Here is a 15,535-nt window from a genome sequence, read left to right as displayed (position 1 = left end):
TGGCAGTGGGGAGTTTAAAATAAAAATTCATATCAAGTTATCAAGTTATCATCCATATCATATTTTACTAATCCTCAGCTACTGTGAAAATGAATCTAAGACAGCTTGAGAATTAGGCATGCCATTTGTTTTGTGTTTATGTTTCGGAGTATTCGTAGACGTTAGAAGTCATAGAAGATTCAAAAAGAGCAAAATAGAAATATACTCATCGTTGTTCAGCACCCTTCGCAAGTATTAGCTACGACAGCTTAACAACGAGGCCAGCTATTATTTTGGAGGTGATATTCTTACAGTTATCGTAGTTTATGGAGAAATTTTAGGTATCGAAACATTTAGAGAGATCATTTTTCGGCATCTCGCGTAGTCGTCTTTTCTATTACTTTTTATTATAGCCACGCGAGAGTATTAAAGGAGACCATCGCATGGTATTCACCATCCAAACTTTCTATTGTCCTTCATGCGTTCGTCCTCAAAATTATGCTGAACAGAAACTGCGTACGTGCGGGATTGAGGGTGAAGTATGGAGCGGTCATGGGCGGGGAAGAGCCCATGACATGAACCTGTGAAGCTCGTTGTTGGCTGTTGAGAGCCGATGAGGACGAAAGCTGTTATATAGTGGGAGGGGAACGAGCTTGGAGGTCACGAGATCAAGTCCTCGATTGCGGGGTGAAAATTGGCGCGAAATGTTTTGCCTTGAGGATGCTCTCCCAAAAAAGTCGAAACTAAAAATCAAGTTCATGAAAATCTATAAATATGCCCGTATTATTGTTCGCCACTACGTGACGTTCATAATAGGTTTCATCCCTTAGTTTTGTCTTGAGGATGTTCTCCCAAAAAAGTCGAAACTAAAAATCAAGTTCATGAAAATCTATAAATATGGCCATCTTATCTTTCCCACTACTTGACGTTTATAATAGGTTTCGTCCCTTACGTTTCCTTTTATTTTTAAGAATAGAAGCATTCATGCGAACTCTTGTGTCTATTCTTAGCCTGTGTGTGACCCCACCTATTCCATGACGCCGTAGTACAAAAGTGAAGTAATTTACACAGCAATAAATGAGGTATGATGGAAGTAAAAAGAAGACACCCCGTTTCGTTGCCTTTGAATTATTATAAACTTAATGCTTAGCATAATTGTAAGTAGAGCATTTTAATTAAATAAAAAATCAATTATTAATTCAAAACATTGCTGAATGGACTTGTGCTGCGTTGAAATTTACATAAACAATTACCATAGAATGGTTTTATAATCACTTTCAGGAAAGTAACTTTTGAATTCGGTGAACGAGTGGTGATTATTAACGAATATTGTGTGGTGTTCGGGTTCGGTCCGAAGTAGAAAGACGAGCGTAGATTTTGCAGGCCGTTAGGTGAGTAATAAACGATTTATATTCTACTGGTGAATTATATTGATGATTTCTTCTCCGGTTTTCAACCGGGTTAACTCAGTCGTATAGGCCGACGTTTCGGAAGACGTGTCTCTCATTTTCAAGGGGTGTGTTTTACTCAATAAAAGTCCAGTTTCACACTCACTGATCAATGTTTGGTGAGAAAATTTCTTTCTGGAGGGCAGCTTGATTATCAGTCTGAGTAAATATAAATCAAAGTTCTCAAAGTGGCTGCGGACTGCTCAGATAAAATTAGCTAACGCCAAACATTAAACCTCTATTTTCAACATCAGCACGGCAGATGTGGAAATTTATTAAATTCAACACTTGCTTATTAATTTACTAAATATTTGTTACTTCATATCCTCCACGAGTGTCCAAATACGTTAAAATCAAGTTTTCGATCGAAATAAACATTGCATAAGCATTCGCTGTCATTGATTTGGCCTATCAGATCCATCAGCCCCTTCACGTGATCTGCGATTTTGTCATATCTCTCTATCGGGTCGCATGAGCAGAACTCGAAAATCTCTCTTGTTCATGTTTAGTATGACGTTAGGTTCACATTTGTGACGACGGATGTTTTGGACATTGATTGAAACCCATGATCAGAGTGGAGGCTTTCTTTTACCTTTAGCGGTGGCATGGTTCAGTGATCTTTTAGAAATGTATACATTTACGTAACCACATTTATATACGATTTTGTGCAAGTGTGTGTGTGTGTGTATGTATATCTTTGGCTGAGAAGGCTCCATCATTAAAGACTCACACGACCAATACGAGCTGTTAGGATATCTTTTCCGCCCCTTCCAACAGGAACCCTTCGACACCACACAACCCCTCGAGACCAACCAACCCCCTTATAACGTCCTTCCCTTAACGGGCATCCCCCCTCGATTTTTCTTTTCTCCCTTGTATCCACGTTTTCAACAATTTTCGAGTCCCGCAGTAAAAAAAAAACCCTGAGGGATGGTAAAAAGGAGGATGGAACCTTTCAGTTGCTCCCATTGCACCCCACACTCCGGCAGCGTAAATCTCTCGTGTCATTAAACGTTTCTTCCACTTGTCTCTCCCCCTCTCTGGCAGTCCTTCAACCCTCCTCCCCCAAAAACATCCCCTCCCAGGTGGGGTGGTGGGTGGCGCACGAGTCTTTAGCGGGAGAGGTGGGGAAAAAAATACTCGTGCCCATTTGTGTGCGAGGTCGCGTATCCTTCTCCATCCCTGCCCGCGTTCAAACCCCCTTTCAAGACTAAACTGGACTGTCACTACTTGGTTGTGATGCAGTAAGTGAAATGGAAAACGTGATTTTTGAAAAATAGCCTGGCCGATATTAATTATGTACTTTAAGTGCTCTAGCATTTTAAATTGATAACGTGATTTTTGTTATGTCTTGGCAAATATTAAATAATAACCGATATTACTTGGCGGTACTGCAGCATGTGCAATGGTAAACGTGATTTTTCTAATAGCTTGGAAAATATCATAAGTATTCATCAACTACCATTTAGCATTAATCAATTTGGCATCAATTAACATCAGTAATCTCATTAGTTTTGTGCAATGTGTAAAAATTATTTATTTTTTTAATGCTTGGGCAGGCTTTCTACGACATTGCCACATGAACAAAAGAAGATTTTTATTTTCTTAATTATTAATCTTTTCCAAAATTTGCATATAAAAGTTGGCCCTCTAACCCATTAGGTTTGTCAGAAGGTTCAATTTATTAACACAGTGGCATATTGCAAACATAACATTTGTATGGTATTTAAAAATTTAATTTAATAAATAAATTCAATAAAAATTATTTGATATCAAAAGTTTAAACTGAAGGAAAAAGTAAAAAATCAAATTATTTCTGTAGCCCACATAAGGCAAGGGGTAGTTCCAATTGGGAATGGGCGGGGACAAAGATCTAAAGCTGACCAATCTTGAAGCCATCTCCTGATGATTTCTAGAAACGTTTGAAACCGTTTGACTCCAAATCATTTAGGCCTGTGGGACAAAAAGAGGTCATCATTTATGCTACACGAAATATGGTTTGTTGTTGGAAGCACATACCTGTAAGTGATAGAAAGCACCCTAAAACCCGGACTTCTGGAAATGTGCTAAGCATGAAATTTATCTAATATTGACTTTGCCTGTACCAATAGGTTGTAAAATTAATAGCGAGTTCCAAAATGAAAAATAAATTTCTCTTGATTTTCACTTCCTTTCCTTTACCTAGAACTGCTATGGCTACACATTCCCTTACGTAAAATTTAACCAATTATATTTACGCTTCGTGAAATTTTAACCTTATTTCTACAAACTCTGTATTTCAGTCCTGAATATTCTTGCGATAAACGTTGACATGGTAACAAAGGATGATAAAGCTCGACCAAAACTAGGAAGAAAGGAATTCCGAGGAATAACAGTTGAATTGTAAATGTTTCCGTCAAGATATCGGCAAATCGTAAATGAATTATTTAATCGAAAATTGATGGCGAAAGATGTGGGTACCGCGAGGAATGCCGTGTCAACAGGAACTAAATATGTGGGAGGAAAAATCTCTGCTTCGGATTGGACAGGTTTGTGAAAGATTCGGTTAGGTACATGTTGGTAAAGGTTAACATTAAATATGCCTATTTAAATTTTATTCTTCACGAGTTATTTAGGTACATATTTTTCTACTAATTCCAGAATATACGGTTTATTGTTCGTGAATATTTGAAAAATAAATGTTTGTAGAATTAAAACAGAAAACACATGAAAAATCAAACAGTACACTTGACAAAAAAGAAAAATTATCAAATATGTAGTAAAATTTAAATAAAGGTACTGTGTCGTTTGGTTCTGAATGATTTATCCAAAAATGTCAGCAGCAAAACTAAATGAAAATATCAAAAATCGACCGAAAGACAATGAAAATAATGAGAAGCGATTGCTAAACATTTCCAACCAGATAACTGTAGAAATCTTGGAGATAAAAATCTTAATTCATTCCAATTAGGCAATACAAAGGGAAGGAAGAAACTACGAGGAATAATGGTTTTACAGTAAAATTTCTGTCTAGATAACGGATGTGAGTGAATGAATTTTTTCCATCCCAGGATTTCTGGCGAAGAAGTAGTGAGGGATGGTTACAAAATACGAGAAAGATGAAGGCACTGTTACGCGTTGGATGGGCTAGTTATATTCACACATTTCAATTTTACTTTGAATCAAATATGCGCCAAAATCATACAATTTTTGTTGTATGATACTGTTCCAACTGTAAGGTTTTCAACAGCAAACGTTGCCGAAGTGGGATCTCAAAGCCAGCCAGAAGTCTAGGAAGAAAGAAATCACGAATAATTGTGCAATAATAAAAAATTCTGTCGTGATAACGGATATTCGTGAATGTACTTTTTTATTCCAGGATTTCTGGAAAAGAAGTAGCGAGGAATGGTAGCAAAATAGGAGGAAGATGAAAGTACTCTGACGAGTTGGGTTGGCTACATTTACCCATTTCAATGTTACTATTAATGAAATGTGCAGAGGAATAACAAAATTGCACGTTTTAGTTTACCGCCCCAGCCCTTTTAGCAATAAACGTAGACTTAGTGATAAAAACCTTAAAATCAGACAAAACTCAGGGTAGGAAGGAACTACAATAATAATGAATAATAAAACAAGGAATAATAAACTTAAACTACAAAAAAATAACAAGGAATAATAATGGAATACTAAAACATTCTGTCGAGAGGACTGATGTGCGTGAATGAATTTTTTTCTTCCCAGCATTCATGGCGAAGAAATAGTGAGGAATGGTAGCGAAATAGGTGGAAGATGAAAGCAGTGTTACGGGTTGGATGGGAGTGTTAAGAGATGCGGTGGATCGAGGCGGAAAGGAGAGGCGAAGTCGGACGGTGGAGGGCCTTGCGACGTCGGAGACACCGTCGGTAGGAGAAGAATGGGAAAAAGAGGGCGGTGTGGGGATGTGAGGGGGTGGATGTATCGTCACTATTATCCGAAGAGGGGGATGAACGACGTGGATTTGGAACGACGCAGCAGTGTGTGAAAAAAAGCCAGGACGGGAGGAGGAGAGAAACAGTTTGTGTCTCGAGTGAGTCGTGTCGAAGGGTTTTTGTGTGGCGCTCTTCTTCGAAGGGGAAGGACAAGGGTGGCGCGTGTATCGCAGGGCAAAGAAGAGAATTAAGAAGAGCGAGGGACGCGTTTGAAATAAATGAAAGACAGAGGGCGATGGTGGAGGGGGAAGGGACGAGAGGGGAGGACAATGGATAATTGCTGGGGCCAAAGGGAGCCCGAGCATCACATACACGGAAGACGAGAGAGTATTTATTTGAGGGAAAAATATACCTACCCATGCATACTCGCTGGTGAATCATGGGCGAAAAATTGACAGTGATTTCATGCATTTATTATTATTAATTCATTTATTTTCATAATACATTATATATTCTAGCCCTAAAGATTTTTGCAATAAATGTTGACTAATTGATAAACATCTTTAAATCAGCCAAAGCTAAGGGAAGAAAAAACTTGCGAGGAATAATAGTGTAACATTAAAATATTTGGTTGATATAATTTATATACCTAAATAATTATTTTATCTCATAGGACTCATAACGAAGAAGTAGTGAGGAATGGTAAATTTGAATGGGAGATGGGATATTTCTGGGAAATATACCTACCAATTCGCATACTTTCGCATACCGCATCATCAGTAATATCCCAGTCTTTTCAGTGTTTTACTCGGTGCAGTTACTCAGTGGAGGGAATTATGTTTGTGGTACATATTTTAGTTGATTTAGTCAATTTTTAAGTTATTATATTAGTATATAAGTACTGAGTTTAGGTAAAACTCAACTTTGAAATATTTTATCGAAAAAAATGATAGAAATGGCGTACAAACTAGAGTTTTGGTGGCCGTGGGAAACTGTTTGGTTGCCCAATTAAGTTCACGCAATTAGCGGTTACACTTCTCAACATAAAGGTGGAATTAGAGATAAGATCAGGTGATATATTTTTAAATATTATTAATCACCTCTTCAGAATATTTGGTATTTGAAAAAGAGAAAGGAAGAGAGTAGGATTTATGGAAAATTTCTAGAAAAAATGAAATGGAGTTGGCCTTAAGTATATGTGAATTGAATTGAATGGTTTGTAAGTGTGAATTGAAGTAGAAATTCCAAGTTAGGAGAGGTCGGGGTATTTCGGTAAATATTCCACATGAACCTACCATTATCCTGTATAATGCATAAAACCTTTATTCTCCAAGAAAAATTAAACATGAGATTACGCTGCAACTGTTTCGTTGCCACAGCAACGAGCTTTTCAATAAGCGTTGGTGAAAAGACTCGGTTAATAAAATTTCTATTCTCGAAAATAAGCCCAGCTTGCGATTCCGATGCCAACATGGTAATTGATTAGTTGGAATCGAAAACAGAATTGGATAGACCCAGGCTGTTTTAGCGATGGAGATAATTATAATCACCGTTAAACACTCGCGTCGATAAGGCCAACCGAGAGAAAGAGAGTAGGAGAGGTAAGGTGGAAAACCGAATTGTCATTGGCGATTAGTGTTTTTTTTTCTTTTTTTGAGCAGCGCGTAATTCCTAGCGATCAAAAGCGAGGGCGTGATCAAAGGCATTCCCCCCCCCCTCTCTCTCTCTCCAGCCGATAATTCTCATAAAGCACAGCCTCCCCCCCACTCCCCGGCGGTGGGCGATAATATTACGCGCACACGTGTGGCTCCGTGTGCGTGTGATACGCGCGCAGACGAAAGGGGCGCTGCCCTCACTTCACTTGTTTCTTTTCTGTTATTTTTTTCCGCCCGGCAATCGCATCCACTCCAATATAACTCGCCAGCCTTTTGTGTAAAATCCCAAACCTCCACTTACAACGAGGGCAAGTCTACTCCAACCCCAATTATCCTCAGGGAAAGGTATATATATATAAATACATATATGTGTCCGCTGGATATATATAAATATATTTGTCCGTGGAAGAAAAGCGAATGTTGGAAACTAATTAGTGCATAGAAATAACACGTTGGATTGAAAACAATTGTGAAACAATTTGAAAAAAAGATAACCGATTGGATATAAACCAATTAAGTAGAGGAAAGATTTCCGGCCTCCGTGGTAGTGGGTTAAGTCCTGGCCAGTCAAGCCGAAGGTCGGGCGTTCGAGCCCCGCGTGGTTAGGTTATTCATATCAGGATATGGGTTTTAATGATTATCCAAAGTTGTTTATCGTTGGATTTCGCCGATGGAAATCCCTTAAATACTCTGTTTTTGGGGCGGTGAAGATAAGCATAAAAACGAAAAAAAACCTATGCTTCAAAATTTGGTGAATTGCCTTTGATGAATAAACATATAGCTGTGTAATTTTGATAAAAAGTGGAAATAAAGAGAAAGAATATCATCAATAAGCTCACATATGCAAAGTTAACCGACTATTATGCATTTATAAAATCTATTTTATCGATAAGACAGAAATGATACTAATAAGACTTAAATCAGGCATTTTGTTGGCTGCAAGTTACTTGGTTAAAATAGTGTGCTTCATATATACGTGTGGTGGAACCGTTCCATCGTTAATTAATGATTGTTTGTGGATTCCACTTATATAATAAAGATCCTAGCTAGAAATAACAAATGATCTTCCAATCATTACCTATGTAAATTGAATTCTTAAGCATTTAATTACTTTAATGTCACTGGAATTATAAATCGAGGAGAAATGGATTACTTGAATATTTTTCATTTCAATGAACAGATTGGCTGAATCCAACGAAATATTAGGGAATATTAAATTCCATTCGTATATTTTTTTGTGTGTCTTAAAACATAATGCCCGTATAATTTTCACTCACCAGAATGGAGAGATGTTAAATGGAGGGAATATATATGAACATAACTAAATGAAAAAAACTTTTATTTATTCCACCAATAGTATTTAAAGGTAAGTATGATTAGTTTCGATGCAGCGGCGGCATAATCAGATACAATGAGATGAATCCAAGGCTTGGTTCTAATATTTGATCCAGGTTATGATAATGACATGGCTGCATCGAAATAAGTCATGCCTTTAGCTAAATTGGTGGAATAAGCGATTTTTTTTATTTTATAATTACAATAAACTTCCACAAAGTTGATCCTGAGACTATAGTGATAAAGATATTAACGTATTTATAAGCGTGTGGAAAAAAATACGCCGTGATATGCGAGTATACCCAAATACGTAGACGTAAATATAAATATATGTGCTTATAAATACGTAAATAACGTATTTATAAGCACAATGGTGGTGATGGCCAAAACATGTGGAAAAAATACGCCGTGATATGAGAATATATACCCAAATTCGTTCGCGTGCATACAGTGGCAGACAGACCTTCCCCTTCTTCTCCATTCAAAAGCCCCTCCCCCCTCGTCCACTCCCCGCGAGAGTGTAGTTTGCGTTGGATGCGGTTTGAGGTTAATCCAACTGGCATTCACACAAATCCGACGCCGCACCCTCCTCCCCCTCCCCCGCATTCTGCACCCTTTCACGGAAGGGAGGTGCATTTTGCAAGGGGGAGGGTGCGAAACGTGCTGACGAGGGGGTGGGGGAGGAGTAGTGGAGTGAGGGAGAGAGGAGATATATCCCATTGATATATCCTTTTAATCCGGCGACCGCCGCGATGGGTTTTATGCATTCAACTCCGATGCGTTTGCTCGCCAAACAATATTATTTCCATCGGGGCATTATTACGGCGTCGCTCGCCGCCCGCCGGCGCATGGATTGTTTTGCATCGCTGGACGGAGAGTTACCCGTCACGGGGGAGGGGTTGGAAAGGCGGGGAGGGGTGGGGGAAATGGTGCTGGTACCGTCGGTTCGTGGTGTGGGGTGCACCGGTGAGGGTAGACCGCTAATAACGGACTCGGATGCCCGTCGGGTGAAAGAGAGAGAAGAGGGTTACGCTGTTGAAGATTCACTGGTCGATACATGTAGTAGATTTATATATACATGTACGCGCACGTTATATCGCGAAGGGAGGGGTCTGTTATAACACGGGCTGTTCATTCGACCTCAAATCATTCCCATCCACCCCTTCCACTGTCGATTCAACTGCATGAATTAATACGAGGCGGTTTCCGCAATTTATCGGAAATTTTTGCTCGCGATATATGGAGAGAGAGAGAGAGAGTTACGTTTACAGTTTATGGGGCATTTTTCCCTCATTGTGAGCTCCCGATGCTTCCCCACCGCCAATGATCAATACGCTTTAACGCACTCAAAAGCTTTGGCTTTGAATGCCCCCACCCCCTTCCACTGTTATTAGCATGTGCCCCTTTCACGTAAGGCTATAGAATTGTTTGTTTGTTGTTTATATGCCGTGGCTTTTGTGCAAATTGATTAGTTTATAGGGCTTCTATTCTTTATATCCCGATATGCGGTCGTCATAAATTGTTGATGAGATGAATAAATGTTCTGCGTATAATGCTGGTTCCTCTCTGTCCGTCATGTTTATGCTGAGTGGTGCGATTTCTTTCGGATGAAATATCAGCTCGATCCCTTTTGAAGACCTGAAAGCGTTCGAGGGATGCAATGGGTTCACAGGGATATGCGAAATGAATGCTTTGTGATATCAGTTCAATCTTCTAGTGGTTCTTCTAGCGCGTTTCCTTCAAGTCTCAGTGGTTCGCTTTTCTTTAAATTATTTTCAGCTAATTGGCTAATTTTTCATGTAGGTTTGACATTTTAATGGCTCCTTGCATTTAAATTGTTGTACCTCGACGTTATAATATTTCCCCCTTATTTGGGTGATACAAATTTACCATCGTTGATTTATTTTCGAGCTGTTTTTATTCCCCATCGTTTTCTTGTAATTGTTCCTTGTAGCCTATTTAAGGGAAATGTATACATGGCAGAAATGAAGTCAATGAAAAATTATTGGAAATCAATTCCCTCACCTCAAGAGGCGTTTTGAGAAGTGATTTAATTCGGAAAATTTCGATTTTCTTATCCTCTTGCTATTCATTCGGGTCCATTTCTCGAGGGGGGGGGGGAATCAGATATGATATTTAATGACGGGTTATGCTAACATAATTGTGTCTATTGTGGGCTGCAGAAAGTTTTAGAGTTATAGTAACATTTTCAAAACATTTCGTTTTAATCAAGAGTGCATTTTAAGACTTACCTACTCGTGTATCTTAATGTATAATAATATCATGGGAACTGTTAAATATTCTTTCAATCACTTCAAAATGCGAAAGTCATATTCACCTTGTCAACAAACACTTGTTTTCCAATTAACATCATTTGTAGAAAATAGACTGCTGCACTATTACAGTCAAAATAATTATGACAAAAATAATTCATCATCATCATCATAAGTCAACAATCCTAAGATTGGCTTAACGTAAATCTCCATTCCGCTTTCCAATCTACTTTCCTTTTCACAGGGACATATTTCTTCTATTTTACATTCTTAAGAATCTGTTTTATGTAATATATTCGGGGCCGTCCCTTGCCCCACTTCCCGTCCACCCCTCCTCCAACAATTGTCCTAATTGGCAGTAGCGTAGCCAGGAATTTCGTTTAAGGGGGAGGGGGTTCAAAACCAGAGGGAAATTTTTTGAAAAACAGGATACTAAGTAATGGGTGTTAAACTAATTTTAACACTTTTCATAATCGAAAAAACTTCATCTGTTAAAGAAAATATTGTTTAAATTCATCAACTTTCAATATTTTGTTTTCTTTTATGAAGGAAAATAATTGTGTTTTTATATTTCGGGGGGGTTTTGGACCCCCCGGACCTCCCCCGGGCCACGTCACAGTTCATCGGCCAATCATATCTCCTGATTCGGCCACCTAAGTTGTCGTCCCGTCTTCTGCTTCTCTTCAAAATGCGAAAGTCATATCCACCTTGCCAACAAACACTTGTTTTTCTAATTTTAATCATTTGTAGAAAACAAACTGCTTCATGATAACGGTAAAAATAATTATGGCAAAAATAATTAATCATCATCATAAAACAATAATCCTAAGATTAGTATGACGCATCTTTTCATTCCGCTTTCGGTTTTTAGAAGCCTTCCCTTTGCTCCCGCTCTTCTTAGTACTTCCTCAATACTTTCTCAGTCGATCCATTTTATCTTAATTATTCTTCGGTAGCATCGCATTTCGAATGCTTCCACTCTCGAAAGAGTGCTGGCAACCACTAATTTGACTGCTACACTATTGCAGTCAAAATAATAGTGACAAAAATAATTAATCATCATCATCATAAGTCAACATTCCTAAGATTGGCTTAACGTAAATCTCCACTCCGCTTTCCAATCTACTTTCCTTTTCACAGGGACGTATTTCTTCTATTTTACATTCTTAAGAATCTGTCCCGTCGTCAATGCTATGGACCGCCATTTTCTTAGTAACTAAGAATTTTTGCTGAAAGGTCAATTTCTGAATGCATGAGCGTGACTTCTGTATAGGTGAGAGGGTGAGCGTCCCAATTCATTATAGTCGCTAAGAGGAGCGGGAGCGCTTCTCCTCTTTCCATTCGTTTTCCTAATCCTTATTTTACATTACTCTTCCCTCTTGGCCATCACCGAAAAGTCCGCCGACAACTGGATTAGTGTTGCCGTGAGACTCGAGACTATCTCGTCTCGTCTCGTTTTCGACTCGAGACGAGACCGTTGGGTACGATTTGAGACAAGACTCGAGACGAGACCACTTTTTTTACGAGACGAGACGATACCACATCCACGAGTCTCTTAAGTCTCGAAATATAGATATGTCCTTAATTGGTATTTGGTATAAGTAGCTCTATCCCTAAAACTGTCCTTCTGTTAAGACGAAGTAACGTTAACGTTTTCATTAAGCATTAAATTTGAAATATACTTCAACAATAACTTTTCGATAAATTATCTAACTATAAAAAAAGAATTTTTGCTGAAAGATATATTTCTGTATGCATGAGCGTGACTTCTGAGCCATGTTAGGGAGTGTTAATGGCTGACAACTTTTCCTTGTTTCCTGCGATAATAACCTTGGAAAATATATCCTGCTGAAATTGAATTATTTTCTAAAAAGGAAACTTTCAGTGCTTACTCCTACGACCAAAATATCTTGGATAATACTCGCATGTGTGTAAAGTATCGCTCATCGGCACTTGCAATCCTTCTTATAGTTTGCTTGCTAGGGGAAAATGATGGCCCATTTCGAATTGCGCAGAGCACATTAACTCGGCAGAAATACGGATTATAATTGAGAGGGTGAGAAGCCAAGGGGTACAAATAATTTCTTTTCTTATACAGAGTTAGGTACAGAAATGAGGTATAGATAACAAACGAGATCAATTAGGTGTTTATTAGTGCATTTCATTTTCCACTGGATGTCAGCGCAGAACAGTGACTCACTCAAATCCCTTGGCAACCAAGCTTTTGTATATTTCTTCTAACAATTGACTTTACCGAAATCTGTCGAGAAAATAATCACTTGTACCACTTGGCCTCTCACCCCCTCAATTGAAATAACTATATACCTCTTCCTGCATGACATATGTTCCGAGGTTACTGATGATTTATAGCATAATGTCGCTAAGTTGCGCCGAGGATGCTACTATTAAGAAGTAGGTATAACTACAATTGACTTTCCTTTGACTTATTTTGCTAGCCAAAAGTCCACTTAATCAAAAAGTCCATACTGAATCATCCGATCGGCATTTCTTCATTCTCACTCCATTCGTCATATTCTATCCAGAAACACCAGTTAGCGCAAGGAAATCTCAGCAGCATGCAGTACATTATAAAAGGGGCCTGAAATCTCTTGATAAAATCTATTAGCAGATTTGTGCGAAATTTCTGAGAGGAAAAATGAATCGCCCCGACCGGGATTTGAACTCAAATTCCTCGATTTGCGGCCAATTTACTAATCACTCTGCTTTTTGAAGACATTTTTATTTCATTCCAATAAAATATTCATAGTGATTTTATGCCTTCAGGTTTTTTCAATGTTCCGATGATGTTCCGTTTTAAACCAGCGAGTTGACGAATTTAGTCTCAAAAATCAACCTCTTTCTTCGACTGCTCTATCTTGAAAACTGCTTTCCATGCTGCTTGTGAGACGTTGGGCGCTGGCACGCTGATCGCGTCTCTTCTCTCTCTCTCTTATCCCACGCATAGGCCAAATACGACGACGAGCTCGTGTGAATCTCCCTCGTGAGATGAGACCACGGAGGAAACCTCAAGTGCGACCGTACATATGTCAGTATATTTTGGGGACCACTACGGATCATGTGACATTCCATTTTTTCCCTAGTCCCCTCTTCCCAACGCCTCCACTTCCGTAGCGAAACCCGATATCCCCGCAGGAGTAGTCGACACCCCAATTCATTCGTCGAGAAAAAATATTAGATTACAATGTCTGGGTATAGTTACACATCTCTCTTGTTGTTTTTTTGACAAAGGGTACCGTGGGAATCAGTGCCAAGTAGTTCTCCCAGGACTGGAAGTAGGGAAGGAAGCGAGGTTTTGTGGGGGGAAGTTGCACGCGCGCAGCACAAATATTCTCTATTTTTTCTTATATAGATCGCGAAATCCTTAGTACACCTTAGTAGTTCAGTGAATGCTGGTTTAGTTAGTGAGAGTTTCATCCTATTTGAAGTGTTAAAAGAATCGTGTTTAGAGAAGCGGTTTGCAGAAAAGAAATGAGAAGAAGAAAAAACTCTTTTATGAAAATAATATGTCAAAAAACTTCAGTTCTTGGCTGAACAAGAAAAGTGGTTCCTGTATAGATTGACTACACAATGAGAGTTTAAATACAGATTCAGGTACGTTGGAAAATTCGTATTTTCATTTTAATAGTTTAAAAAATACCGTCTTGTGACGCGTATCGAGTGAACTTTCCGTGCGGTTCTTTCTTCTCTCCATAATTGCATTTATTTTTTTAGTTCGTTTTGTACTTGTATTTAAATATTTTGTGCGCTTAGTTTCTATTTTCAATATACGTATTGCGCAAAACGCAAACAAAAAAAAAGAAATGATCTACTATTTCACAACCTACAATGATACGCCTGATACAAAAGGCGGATTTAACTTTGGACCCAAGGGTGGGGGACCGGGGGTCGGTGGGCGGTGGAAAATGAAATGCACTAATAAACACCTAATTGATCTCGTTTGTTGTCTATACCTCCTTTCCGTACCTAATTCTGTATAAGAAAAGAAATCACTTGTACCCCTTGGCTTCTCACCCTCTCAAATGTCAGGGAAAACACGATAAAAAATTAGCCCTATTATCACTTCGTGTCTAGCTGGTTGAGGTAATATTTTTTTTAAATATGCAACTCCATACGGACAGTTTGGACATGGACGTCACTCCTTTGACAGCATAGTATCAAGACTCACCGAAAGACATTTCCTAAGGAGAACTCCTGCTGCTATGAAGAAACCCCCCCAAATGAGGCGAGCAGTTTGTGTCAGTCGTGGGAAAATAAGAGACAGCGTGTACTGAAGTGAAAAATGTGCAGAGAGCGTATGCATGAATTTCTTCCAATCATGCCATACAAAGCAGAATTACTTAGTAAAGTCATTTGAAAATTTCCATGTTGACGTTTGACGCAACAGAACGTAAGTACCTATATGAAATATTCGGTTATAATAGAACAAATTCAAATAAATGGGCCAATGTTATGAATTTTCAAGTAGGCGAAACGAGTAATCCCACCTACAATATCCAATTGTTATGAAATTTTCAACCCAAATCACTAAATTACATCATATAAGTAATCGTAAAAAAATGCATGGAATGTTAGTGATCTCGCAGCTAAATCTAAGCTAAATTTAAATGTTTGAAAACTGAAAATTTATTCATTAGTTTAGAGAACGAGATATATAAAACAATAAATATTTATGAAAATGGCTTGAACAATTATCATAGAGTAGCGCATTATATCACGCATATTTCCAAAAGTTTTCAACGATACTGGTCATGTGTCATATTTTTCTGTGGATTTCTCTGCAGTATATTTGTGTCTACATTCCCTTTTTAGAAAATTTTCATTTCATGCTACGAGTTGACTCATTGAGTATCAATAAAATAAATAATTTTACAAACATTGACGTGATTGGTGTCCACATCAATATAAATTTAAAATTTATATCAATGGCTTTCCTATTT

The 15,535-nt window shown here is 38.4% G+C and overlaps 1 protein-coding gene across 1 annotated transcript in view; it reads left to right on the top strand.

The window, feature by feature from the left end:
- LOC124162475 (transcription factor SOX-6) overlaps nt 1-15,535 on the top strand; it is a 720,216-nt gene that overhangs the window by 406,153 nt on the left and 298,528 nt on the right.

Source organism: Ischnura elegans, chromosome 7 (genome assembly GCF_921293095.1).
Source record: "Ischnura elegans chromosome 7, ioIscEleg1.1, whole genome shotgun sequence".
Classification (NCBI taxonomy): domain Eukaryota; kingdom Metazoa; phylum Arthropoda; class Insecta; order Odonata; family Coenagrionidae; genus Ischnura; species Ischnura elegans.
The sequence above is the reverse complement of the archived record's forward strand: the minus strand, read 5'-3'. Positions and strand labels throughout refer to the sequence as shown.